The sequence below is a fragment of the Cervus elaphus genome, chromosome X (assembly GCF_910594005.1).
Source record: "Cervus elaphus chromosome X, mCerEla1.1, whole genome shotgun sequence".
NCBI lineage: Eukaryota > Metazoa > Chordata > Mammalia > Artiodactyla > Cervidae > Cervus > Cervus elaphus.
The window spans coordinates 88509433-88523025 of record NC_057848.1 but is presented as its reverse complement, the minus strand read 5'-3'; positions in this window follow the sequence as shown (position 1 = coordinate 88523025).

Here is a 13593-nt window from a genome sequence, read left to right as displayed (position 1 = left end):
AGCTTGTGGAGTCTTGGCTCCCTGACTGGAAGTCAGTCCTCAGTCTCTGCAGTGAAAGTGATGAGTTCAATAAAATGGACAACCTGGAAGAAATGGACAAATTCTTATAAAAGTAAAACTTTCCAAGCCTGAACAAGGAAGAAATAGAAAATGTGAACAGGTGAATCACAAGCATTAGAAATGAAACTGTGATCAAAAATCTTCCAACAAATAAAATCCCGGGGCCAGATGGCTTCATAGGTGAATTCTATCAAATGTTTAGAGAAGAGCTAACACTCTTGAACTCTTCCAAAAAAACTGCAGAGGGAGGAACACTCCCAAATTCATTCTACAAAGCCATCATTAACCTGATATGAAAACCAGCAAATATAGCACAAAAAGAGAAATTTACAGGCCTATATTACTGATGAACATAGATTCAGAAATCCTCAACAAAATACTAGCAGACACAATCTAAGAACAAATTAAAAGGATCATACACCATGATCAAGTGGGATTTATCCCAGTGGTGTAAGGATTTTTCAATATATGCAAATCAATCAATGTGATACGCCATATTAATAAACTGAAAGATTTTTAAAAAGCATGATAATTTCAATAGATGCAGAAAAACTTTCAACAAAATTCAATACCCATTTATGATAAAAAAAAAAAACAAACTACAATAAGTGGGTATAGAAGGAAACTACCTCAACATAATAAAGGCCATGCATGACAAATACGCCACAAGCATTATTCTCAATAGCAAAAAACCTAAAGCATTTCCTCTAAGATCAGGAGCAAGACAAGGGTGCCCATTCTTGCTAATATTATTTAATATAGTTCTGGAGGTCCTAGCAATGGCAATCAGAGAAGAAAAAAATAAATAAATAAAAGTAATTTAGATCAGAAAAGAAGATGGAAAACTCTCACTGATTGGAGGTGACATGATACTACACATAGAAAACCTTAGAGATGCCACCAGAAAATTATTAGACCTAATCAATGATATTAGTAGAGTCAGGATACAAAATTAATACACCGAAATCTCTGGGATCCTTATACACTAATAACAAAAAATCAGAAAGAGAAATTAAGGAAACAATTCCATTCACCATTGCAAGAAAAAAAAAATAAAATACCTATGAAGAAGTCTACCAAAGGAGACAAAGGACCTGTATGCAGAAAACTATAAGACACTGAAGAAAGAAATCAAAGATGATGCATACACATGGAGAGATATACCATTCTGCTTGATTGGAAGAATCAGTATTATGGAAATGACTATATTATCTAAAGCAATTTACAGATTCAATGTGGTGGCCCAGACAGTAAAGAGTCCGCCTGTAATACAGGAGTCCCAGGTTCAATCTTGGGTTGGGAAGATCCCCTGAAGAAGGGAATGGCTACCCATTCCAGTATTCTTGCCTGGAGAATTCAATGGACAGAAGAGCCTGGCGGGTTATAGTCCACACAACTGACTGAATAACACTTTCACTTTCACCCAAAGCAATCTATAGACTCAATGCAATCCCTATCAAATTACCAATGGCATTTTTCAAAGAACTATAACAAAAAAGTCACAATTTACATGAAAACACAAAAGACCCCGAATAGACAAAGCAACCTTGAGGAAGAAATACAAAGCTGGAGGAATCAACCTTCCTGACGTCAGACTATCAAGACAGTATGGTATGGCACAAAAACAGAAACACAGATCAATGAAACAAGATAGAAAGCCCAGAGATAAACTCACACACCCATTGGTACCTTGTCTTTGACAAATGAAGCAAGAACATACAACAGAGAAAAGACAACCTCTTCAATAAGTGGTGCTGAGAAAACTGGACAGCTGAATGTAAGAGAATGAAATTAGAACACTTCCTAGTACCATACACAAAAATAAAGTTGAAATGAATTAAAGATCTAAATGTAAGGCCAGACAGTATAAAATTATTATAGGAAAACAAAGTCAGAGCACTCTTTGACACAAGTAACAACAAGATCCTCTTTGACCCACCTCCTAGAGTAATGGAAATAAAAACAAAAATAAACATATGGGACCTAATTAAAGTTAAAAGCTTTTTCACAGCAAAGGAACTGATAAGGTGAAAAGACAACTCTCAAAATAGGAGAAAATAATTACAAACAAAGCAACTGATAAAGAATTAATCTCCAAAATATATAAGCAGCTTATACAGATCAATATCAGAAAAATGAACAACCCAATCAAAGTTTGCCCAAGTTCATGTCCACTGCATCAGTGATGGCATCCAGCCATCTCATCTTCTGTTGCCCTCTTCTTCTGTCCTCAATGTTTCCCAGCATCAGGGACTTTTCCAATGAGTCAACTGTTCACATCAGATAACCAAAATACTGGAGTTTCAGATTCAGTATTCAAGGTTGATTTCCCTAAAGACTGACTGGTTTGATCTTTCTGTCCAAGGGACTCTCAGGAGTCTTCTCCAGTACCATAGTTTGAAGGCATCAGTTCTCCGAAGCTCTGCCTTTCTTATGGCTCATTATTAGAGAAATGCAAATCAAAACTTTAATACAATGAGGTATCACCGCACATCAGTAAGAATGACTGTCATAAAAAAATCTACAAACAATAAATGCTGGAGAGGATGTGGAGAAAATGTGAAGAAAACAAATTATTGCACTGTTTGTAGGAATATAAAATGATATAGTCACTATGGAAAACAATATGCAAATTCTTAAAAAAAGAAAAACTGTGAATAAAAACTTAGCCATGAGATGGGTATAATAATGGAAAGTTCTCTAGTTTATAAAAGAACAGTTGGTTGCAAAATGTGATTTCTGATAGAAGGGATAAGATCACCTGTTTAAATGACTTACACATTTTGTTAATATTTGTAGAGAAGATTTTTTTTTATTCATCTAGTTTCTGAAGAGCCTTTCCCTTTTATTTTTGTTTCTTTTTGAAAAGAATTACCTTGATTACTAAAAAAGACCAGGTAGAACATTTACATCTTAAAAGTACATAGAAAAAATGCAAATTCCTCCAAGAAGGACTTTCGTTTCCTAAGGCCAGAATTTTTACAATAGACATAGACTTTTGAGATAAATAGGGGAACTTTGGGGATTGGTAAAATAATATGTGGCCTTTTTCTGTTTTTGTGAAGACTCAATTTTTGAGGCAAGTTGTCCTCAATTGGTAGGATAGTTTTTAATTCCTCAAAAAAGTGGGCTGTAACCTGAATGATATTAAGGCATTGACCCACCCATCCAACTTCATTATCTTTAACTTGTTTCTTTATATCAGATAATTCTTGAACTAAGATAGAAATCAGAAGATTCCTATGTTCAAGATTTAGAGCTATTAATCTTTGGAATGTTTTTCTTTCTGTCTGGGTACATAGTTTCATTAAGCTTATGGGAGAAGGCTAAAAAAATTCCCATCAGGCTCTGAATATCAGCTTACAATCTGTCCAACTTCTGACCACAGAGCTACTTGGAAAAAAAAAATCCTTTCATATTTCTTGTTTGGCTTTAGTTGGTACAAACAGTAAATATTCCTGGCAGTACTGAATTACACCATGGATGAAATTGACATCCTCAAAGAAGACACAAAAGATATAACCCTCCAAAGATTCAGAGCCATTCCCAAAGATAGCTGAAAGAAAGAAAGACTTAAACAATATCCCTGTGAGCTGGAATCAGTTAGCTGATTCCTAGCTGAAAATGGAATGCAACCCAATTTCTGTATGGTAACTTGTCAGTTGAATTGCCTGCATATGCAAGAACAAACGGACTTCCCTATTAGTCCAGTGGCTAAGGCTCCATGCTCCCATTGCAGGGGGCCCAGGTTTGATTCCTTGTCAGGTAACTAGATACCACATGCCACAATGAACCAACAACCTGTATGCCCCCAGCAGGCAGAAAGCCAAGCCAAATTCTCAGGACACAAAATGAGACAAACAAAATAGTTATCCCTGGAAGAGAAAGGGTTGATAACCAATGGGCACCCCAAAATCAAATTCACAAAATTTTATATTTGGAAAGGAAAAAACAACAGGAAATTTTATCTTCCTTTCTTGACCAGTTACTACAGACAGATTCAGGAGATCTGAAACTGAAAAGAATTCTTACCTTTGGCTGGCTTCTGCCAGTTTTCCCAGGATGCCCTCTGCAGTCTCCAGAGCCAGTAGGGGTTAAAGTAGAAGCTGTAGCCCTGGTGTCTACCAGAATTTGGCAAAATTTTCCACTATTTTTAATTTTAGTTTCCCCTTGGCTGTTTAAGTGAATGATGGGTAGCAGTTTACTGAAGAATTCCTCTGAGTCCTATATGTGAAAGGGCATATCCGGGGATTAGGTATGGGGACATTCAATTTGGTGTAGATGGATTAAAAAAAAAAAAAAAAAAAAAAAAAACTTTTAAGGACAACCTTTTTTTCTAATGTCTCAGAGGATTGCAAATGAGACACCAATAACGGGGCCAGTGCTTTGATTTGTTGCTGTTGTTTGGTCACTCAGTCATGTCTGAATCTTTGTGACCTCATGGATTGCAACGCACCAAGCTTCACCATCTCCTGAAGTTTGTTCAAACTCATGTCTGCTAAGTCGGTGATGCCATTAAACCATCTCATTCTCTGTCTTTCCCTTCTCCTCCTGCCTTCAACCTTTCTCAGCATCGGGATCTTTTCCAGTGAGTCAGTTCTTCTAATCAAGTGACCACAGTATTGGAGCTTCAGCTTCAACATCGGTCCTTCCAATCAATATTCAGGACTGATTTCCTTTAGGATTGATTGGTTTGATCCCCTTGCAGTCCAAGGTCAAGGGTCTTTTCCAACACCACAATTTGAAAGCATCAATTCTTTGGTGCTCAGCTTTTCTTTTGGCCCAACTCTCACATCCGTACATGCTGCTAAGTCACTTCAGTCGTATCCGATTCTGTGCGACCCCATAGACGGCATCCCACCAGGCTCTCCCGTCCCTGGGGTTCTCCAGGCAAGAACAATGGAATGGGTTGCCATTTCCTTCTCCAATGCATGAAAGTGAAAAGTGAAAGTGAAGTTGCACAGTCGTGTCCGACTCTTCACGACCCCGTGGACTGCAGCCTACCAGGCTCCTCCATCCATGGGATTTTCCAGGCAAGAGTACTGGAGTGGGTTGCCATTGCCTTCTCCAAAGTGATGGAACCAGTTGCCATGATCTTTGTTTTCTGGATGTTAAGTTTTAAGCCAGGTTTTTCACTCTCCTCTTTCACTTTCATCAAGAGGTTCTTTAGTTCCTCTTCACTTTCTGCCATAAGGGTGATGTCATCTGCATACCTGAGCTTGTTGATATTTCTCCCAGCAATCTTGATTCTGGGTTGTGCTTCATCCAGAATGGCATTTCACATGATGTACTCTGCATACAAGGTAAATAAGCAGGGTGATAATATAGAGCCTTGATGCATTCCTTTTCCAATTTTGAATCAGCCCATTGTTCTATGTCCGGTTCTAACTGTTGCTTCTTGACCTGCATACAGGTTTCTCAGGAGGCAGGTAAGGTGGTCTGGTATTCCCATCTCTTGAATCGTCCAACAGGGGAAGCTCACAGTATTTTAGACTTCTGGCCTTGGAGCTGTTGAAGTTGAAAGACCACTAATTTGGTGGACTTTTGTTTACAGCCTGTGATCTCTTCACAATGAAAAGACAATTCAGATAGAGGATTAGTAGAATGAATACTGAAGTAAAGGAGACTAGAGGGGAATAGTACAAATCATGGCAGCCTTACAGTCTTTTGTTTTAGGTACCTCTTGTGTCTTTAATTTTTCATTAACCTTTTGCAGTGGACTATCATGGAAATTTGAAGACTGTTGAACTCTTCAGCCTGCCTATTAAAATAGTTATCCTATTGTGTTTGTTGATTTGGAAGCCCTTGCTTTCAAATGCACTTTTTGAATGACCTTATCTAATTTGAATGTTCCCCATAAAGGTCATTGTAATTCTAGGGTTTGTAAGATTTTGCTATTTTATAGATATATACAGCTTCTGGGACCACAGTTCTTAGATATAAAATAAGCAGTTGTGTCATAAGGGGATGTACTTTATTCTTTGAAACTTGAGGATCCCTCTTCTTCAGTTAAGCCATGGGTTTCTTGGAGCCAAATTAATTCCTAAAAGGTATGTGCTTCTGGTTTGAAGATTTTGTGGTGTTCTACAGCATACCTCATTGCACAGAAACTTTCTTGAGGCTGGTGGGTGACCTAGTGTCAATATAACCTGTTTGGTGACCAACTTATCCTAACATGGAAGTCTTACAGTTAAGTGATGAGTACTGTAACAGCTTTTAAGTGTTCGACCCATGTCTACTATTTTCACATCTTTGGTTTCCAAGATTTCCATTAGCAATAGATCTATGATTCCCTTCACTAGATTTCTTCATATAGTTGGCCCTCCGTATCCGTGGCTGTGGAGCCCACAGATACAGAGGGCCAAAATGTATGATGACATTTTATAGAAGGGACTTGAAGATCCATTGATTTTGGCATCTGCAAGGGATCTTAGAACCAATCCCCCACAGGTACTGAGGGTTGACTGTAGAGAGAGACACCCTTGATAGCTTTTTCATAGTGTGACCTATGCGACCTCAGATTGTGATTTTGAGGCCAGAACATTCTGAATCTTTTGTCTTCATTTATTTTCCCAAATTTATTTTCCTCAACACTTTAAGCTGTGAACTTACCACAAGGCTTTGTGAGTGCCCTTGTGTGTGTTGTCACCCATCATGGACTCTCAGTATAAGCATCCCAGAAGCTTTTCGGGGAATGATAACCTTTCTGGGAACAGTATTTTTAAAATAAGGTTTGTTTGGCTCAGAGAGCTGTACAAAGGTGAATGAAGCTCAAATCCAGGAGTGAGTTACCTATGACCCTTGGTAACAAAGAGAAGAACAAGTGAACTCAAAGTGTTCTGAGGGTACCTCTCCTGTGCATCTCATTGCCCCATAGGCCATTAACAGTCAGTTTCAGATCCCATTCCTCATCATCAAAAACTATGGAGCCCAAGAAAATAAAGTCTCTCACTGTTTTGGTTGTTTTCCCACCTATTTGCCATGAAGTGATGCGACCGGATGCCATGATTTTAGTTTTTTTTTGAATGTTGAGTTTTAAGCCTGTTTTTCCACTCTCCTCTTTCACTTTCATCAACAGACTTTTCAGTTCCGCTTTGCTTTCTGCCTTAAAGGTGGTGTCATCTGCATATCTGAGGTTATTTATATTTCTCCCAGCAATCTTGATTCCAGCTCGTGCTTCATCCAACCCAACATTTCACATGATGTACTCTGCATATAGATTAAATAAGCAGGGTTACAGTATACAACCTTGACCTACTCCTTTCCCAATTTGGGAATCAGCCCATTGTTCCATGTCCAGTTCTAACTGTTGCTTTTTGACCTGCATACAGATTTATCAGGAGGCAGGTAAGGTGGTTTGGTATTCCCATTTTTAAAATAATTTTCCATGGTTTGTTGCAATGCACACAAAGGGTTTAACATAGTCAATGAAGCAGAAGTTGATCTTTTTCTGGAATTCTCTTGCTTTTTCTATGATCCAGTCAATGTTGGCAATATGACCTCTGGTTTATCTGCCTTTTCTAAATCCAGATTGAACATCTGGAATTTCTTGGCTCATGTATTAGTGAAGCCTAGCTTGGAGAATTTTGAGCATTACATTGCTAGCATGTGAGAAGAGTAAATGGTGCAGTAGTTTGAACATTCTTTGGCATTGCCTTTCTTTGGGATTGGAATGAAAACTGGCCTTTTCCAGTCCTGTAGCCAATGCTGAGTTTTCCAAATTTGCTGGCATATTGAGTACAGCTCTTTCACAGAATCATTTCTTAGGATTTGAAATAACTCAACTGGAATTTCATTACCTCCAGTAGCTTTGTATATAGTGATGCTTCCTAAGGTCCACTTGACTTCACACTCCAGGATGTCTGGCTCTAGGAGAGTGATCACACCATCATGGTTATCTGAGTCATTAAGATCTTTTTTGTATAGTTCTTCAGTGTTTTGTATAGTTCTTGCCACCTCTTCTTAATATCTTCTGCTTCTGTTAGCTCCATAATGTTTCTTTCCTTTATTGTGCCCATATTTGCATGAAATGATCCTTTGGTATCTCTAATTTTCTTGCAGAGATCTCTAGTCTTTCCCATTCTATTGTTTTCCTCTATTTCTTTGCATTGACCACTTAGGAAAGCTATCTTCTCTCTCCTTCCTATACGTTGGAACTCTCCATTGAGATGGGTGTATATTTCCTTTTCTTCTTTGCCTTTAGTTTCTCTTCTTTTCTCAGCTATTTGTAGGGCTTCCTCAGGAAACCATTTTGCCTTTTTGCATTTTCTTTTCTTGGGGATGGTTTTGATCATGGTCTCCTGCACAATGTTACGAACCTCCGTCCATAGTTCTTCGGGCACTCTGTCTATCAGATCTAATCTCTTGAATCTATTTGTCACTTCAACTGCATAATCATAAGGGATTTGATTTAGATCATATCTGAATGGTCTAGTGGTTTTCTCTACTTTTTTCAATTTAAGTCTGAATTTCACAACAAGGATTTCATGATCGGAGGCACAGTCAGCTCCTGGTCTTGATTTTGCTGACTGTACATAGCTTTTCCATCTTCAGCTGCAAAGAATGCAATCAATCTGATTTCAGTACTGACCATCTGGTGGTGTTCATGTATAGAGTCATCTCTTGTGTTGTTGGGAGAGGGTGTTTGCTATGACCAGTGCATTCTCTTGGCAAAGCTCTGTTAGCCTTTGCTCTGCTTCATTTTGTACTCCAAGGCCAAACTTGCCTGTTACTCCAGGTATCTCTTCACTTCCTACTTTTGCATTCCAGTCCCTGTGATAAAAAGGACATCTTTTTTGTTGTTTGTTCTAGAATGTTTTGTAGGTCTTCACAGAACTATTCAACTTCAACTTCTTTGGCATTAGTGATTGGGGCATAAACTTGGATTATTATGATATTTAATAATGGTTTGCCATGGAAATGAACTGAAATCAGTCTGTTGTTTTTGAGATTGCACGAAAGTACTACATTTCAGATTCTCTTGTTAACTGTGACAGCTACTCCATTTCTTCCAAGGGATTCCTGTCCACAGTAGTAGATGCAATGGTTATCTGAATTAAATTCACCCATTCCGGTCTGTTTTAGGTCACTAATTCCTAAAATGCCAATGTTCACTCTTGCCATCTCTTCTTTGACCACTTCCTTTTTACCTTGATTCATGGACCTAACATTCCAGGTTCCTATGCAAAACTGTTCTTTACAGCATCAGACATTACTTTTACCACCAGACACATCCACAGCTGAGTGGCATTTTCATTTTGGCCTAGCCAGTTCATCCTTTCTTGACGTATTTCTCCACTGATCTCCAGTAGCACATTGGGCACCTACTGACCTGGGGAGTTCATCTTTCAGTGTCTTATCTTTTTGTCTTTTCATACTCTAATATCTAGTCACAGAAAAAAAAATCTGGATTCTAGAATGTAAAAGTTGATAACAAGTAACTTTAAAGGTGTTTCTTCAAACATGTTTTGATTCAGAAAAGGTAGTATGGAAAAATGTTAAGAAGATTTCATAGTTTTTTTTTTTTTTTTTTTTTTTAAGACAGATTTAGTTGGTTTTATTTTTTAAATAAATTTAAAAAAAAATTAGAGTAGTAGGTTTCCAGAAAAAATGCTAAGACAGTAGGAAGTTTCCAAACACCCACCTCTCAAATCCCCTAATAGTACTGTGGTATTTTGTCAAAAATAAAGAACCATCTGTACATTATGATTAACTAAACTCCACAGTTTCTTCAGGTTTCACTCGTTTATCCTTAATATGTTTTCTCTGTTACATTTACTTGTCATGTCATCTAGTCTCTTCTGGGCAGTGATAGTTTCTCAGACTTTCCTTGTTTTTGATAACGTTGAAAGTTTTGAAGATTACTGGTCCGTATTCTGTGAAACATCCCTCAGTAGGGATGTTTCTGATTTTTTCTAATGGCTAGAATGGTGCTATGGGCTCTTGGGAGAAAAAACAACAGAGGTAAAGTGTCATTTTCATCAGACATCAGATCGTGGGTATATGCAATGAACATGACTTGTCACTGGTAATCACCTAGATCACTCGATAGCAGTAGTGGTTGCCAGATTACTCCAATGTAAATTACTTTTTCTCCCATTCCATACTCTATCCTCTCATGGTCTAGTCATTTAAAAGTATGTCCTTTATGGAGCAGCCTTAGAATGACATTCTATTTTATCTTTTTTTTTTTTTTTTGTCTAAGAATAACATCTTTTTCTGATCTAGTTGGAAATATCTAACCATTTACTTAATATGTTCTTTGTGTGAGACAATATTGCTTGTCTCTTAAAAGAAGAGTCAAGATACAATTATGACTTTATTGATTCTCAACATGAATATTTTTATGTCATTTTATTATTTCTTTTCATGATATAGCAGCATATGGTTATAAACTTACTCATTCTTTAAAGATACTGCTATCCCTGGACTTTATATTTTGGCTGTTACTGTAGGTCTCTGATAGAGTTTTTTGGCCTAAAGAAGGCACTGAAGGACAATGCTATTGCTGCTCCTGCCGCATGACATAGAACTGGAAGGTGATCCCTTGGAGAATATATGGTCTCGTGTCTGTGTAGTGCCTCCTCCCAGGTGACTGACTGGGATTATCTCAATTGAATCTTTCTTCCTGGAATCTCCACAATGGCCCAGTACCTAGATGTACTTCCCTGTTTTAAGGTTAGGGCAGTGATTTGACTTATTAATATAAATAGCAATAATCCTTTTACAGCTGATGAGTACACTCTTTTGCACCACAAGGCATGTAAGTAGAGAATCTGTAATGCATTAACTATCAAAAATACAGGCCCACCAGGATTGCTAAGTTCATCCTTAACCTACCAAATAAATCTTTCAGATGACTGACTATAGTGTGCAGGATTTCAGTGTTTTCTCTGCTTCTCTGGGGTTTAATGCTAATACAGGAATCACTCGAGATTTTGAAACTGCAAGACTTCACTCAGATTAGCTTTACTGATCCTGGAGTTAGCTAGTGAAGCCTTTATTTTAACTGTTAAACACCTTTATAATTTTGTTGTTCTTGCCTTTGTTTGGCAAGGCTAAAGCTCAGTTAGTGCAACTTGGCTTGTTAAAGTGAGGGGTAGGTAGCAGGAGGCTACAAGATTAACAGTATTTGTCCGAGGACAGATAGAGGATGAAGCAAAGAACTGCTAGTGATTGTTATTGGAATCACTTTTTTTTTTTTTTTTAATGGGGGTCGATGTGCAACTTGGCTATTTTTAGGTGCATCAGCAATAGCTTTGACTTCAATGCATTTCTATCTTTTTTTAAGCTTGCTTTGATGCAAGTAATCAATACTGTAGTTTTGGTGAAAAAATCCTTTTTGACAAAAGCTCCAAGATTGATTACCTAGATCAATACCATTTTTAAGAACAATTCATCAGGATTGTATTTAAACAGAGACCATGATGCATTTAAACCATTAATAACACAAATCTTTTCCCCCTCCTCTCCTCCTTGTGGATTATCTCTTTTCATCCTCAACACAGTAGTAGATTTCACAAGTAGAGTATAATATCACACAATTTCCAAGAGATTAAAATAGGATGACACGTCTTCCAAACTGTTGTTCCTCTCCTCTCTTCTGTTTCTCTCATGACTCTTTGTTGTTCGCAGTTTGTATATAAACCCTCTATTGTCCTCACAATACTGAGGTTCTGGAATATTCTGTTTTCTTGTCTTGTAAAAATCAAGAAAACATATCCTGGAAGAAAATGAAGACGAAGAACTGCAGAGCTTTGCTGTAATCAAGCTCTTACACTTTTCAGTTATCTGCCACTCTAGGAGTAGGTGTAATTGGCTCCATAATTCAAGTAAAAGCACATTTTTGGCCTGAGTGACTATTGTAATTGTGGCTGTGTGGCTCCAGTTTAGTGGAGGATAAAAATGGTCCTTATATGTCAGGGACCTAAAAATCATAACAATGAGAAGCAGTGCCTAGCTATTACTAAAACTCAGAATGGTTTACCACACTCAATTTCATCCAACATCTTTAAGAATTAAATAATTATCCATCTGTCCAGAATGCAAAACTGACCTGAAAGTACCAAGATGAGAACGGTCCTCCAAACCACTTTTTCTACACTCTTGCAGACAATATGACGAAAATAAAACCTGGATAATGGGGGGACTGCTCTGTGACAACTATCAATTGGTAGCTTTAAAATTGCTTCTAACTTTCACCCTAATGGGATCATTGGAGACTCAGCTAAAGGCTTCAGTAGGATCTACAGTAATCCCATGAGGTTTGCCTTGGAATTCAGGTGTCATTTTCAAAGCTCTTTCTACTTTTTCAGTTTGCCTCTAGATTGTATTATCAGTTCAGTTCAGTTCAGTCACTCAGTGTTACATGCAGTGACAAGTGGGCCAAAAACTGCTGTATGCAAACTAAAGACATATAACTCAGGCCAAGAAAAGGTAAATTGCATGCTGACTTAGGATGGTAAAAGATCCAAAATATTATTAATACATGAGTTTTTTCTTGGCAAGAGATTGACTGTAAAAATAGTTTATAAGTTTCAGCTAAAAGTATCTTGCAAGTTTATTTTTAAAGGCATCAGTGAAATTGAGGCTGAGCATTCTAAGTTGGTATACTGCTAATTTCAAAGCTAATACTCAATTCACTTCGGATGTTCTACCTGTCCTTTGTCTGGAATTTATGTAGAAAAAGTGAGTTGTAGAAGATTTTCTGGAATGCATGGTAGGTTTACTAATGGCAATTTTACTTTCCATGGAGCCACTTTGCAAAAGCCACTCTGCTTTGTCTTTGCTTTACCCATTTTCAGTGAAAAAACATAAGTGAAGTGTCCAGTTCATTAATAATGTTTTCTAGAGCTTACAGCCATTTATAGATGAGAGTTCAAGTGGCTCTCCTGTGTCCCTACACCTGTATTCAATGTCTATCAGTTTAAGGGAAGGTGGGTCAGAGGAGGCCTTTGGAGTATCAATGTTTCCTGCAGTACATCCATCCTCACTCTACAGCCTATTTTCTCTATCTTAATACATTAGCCATGTTCAAGAACAACATTCAAGTGAACTTGAAGATCTAAGTGATTCTGTTCAATGATTCATGGATTGGGCAGCATCCATGTAGTAAATAGAAGGATGCTCTAAGAAGGTGGACAAAATGGAAGGATTTTCTAGAAACAGGGTGAGACAAAGAGGTTATTAGGAAAGTAAAAGAAATATTGGTTCAAGCAATGTTACTCCCTAGTGCCAACCTAAAAATGTCAGATTCTCTTTTCCTAGGAGAAGTTGAAACAGCAATTAAATCTTGGTTTAATGTCCTGAAGAGATGTGGCTCCACCTTGGACCTGTTGTTGTTGTTCATTCACTAAATCATATCTGACTCTGTGTGACCCCATGGATTGCAACATGCCAGGTTCCTCTGTTTTCTCTGTCTCCTGGAGTTTGCTCAAATTCATGTCCATTGACTCAGTTGATGCTATCTAACCATCTCATCCTCTGCCACCCTCTTCTTTTGCCTTCAGTCTTTCCCAGCATCAGGGTCTTCTC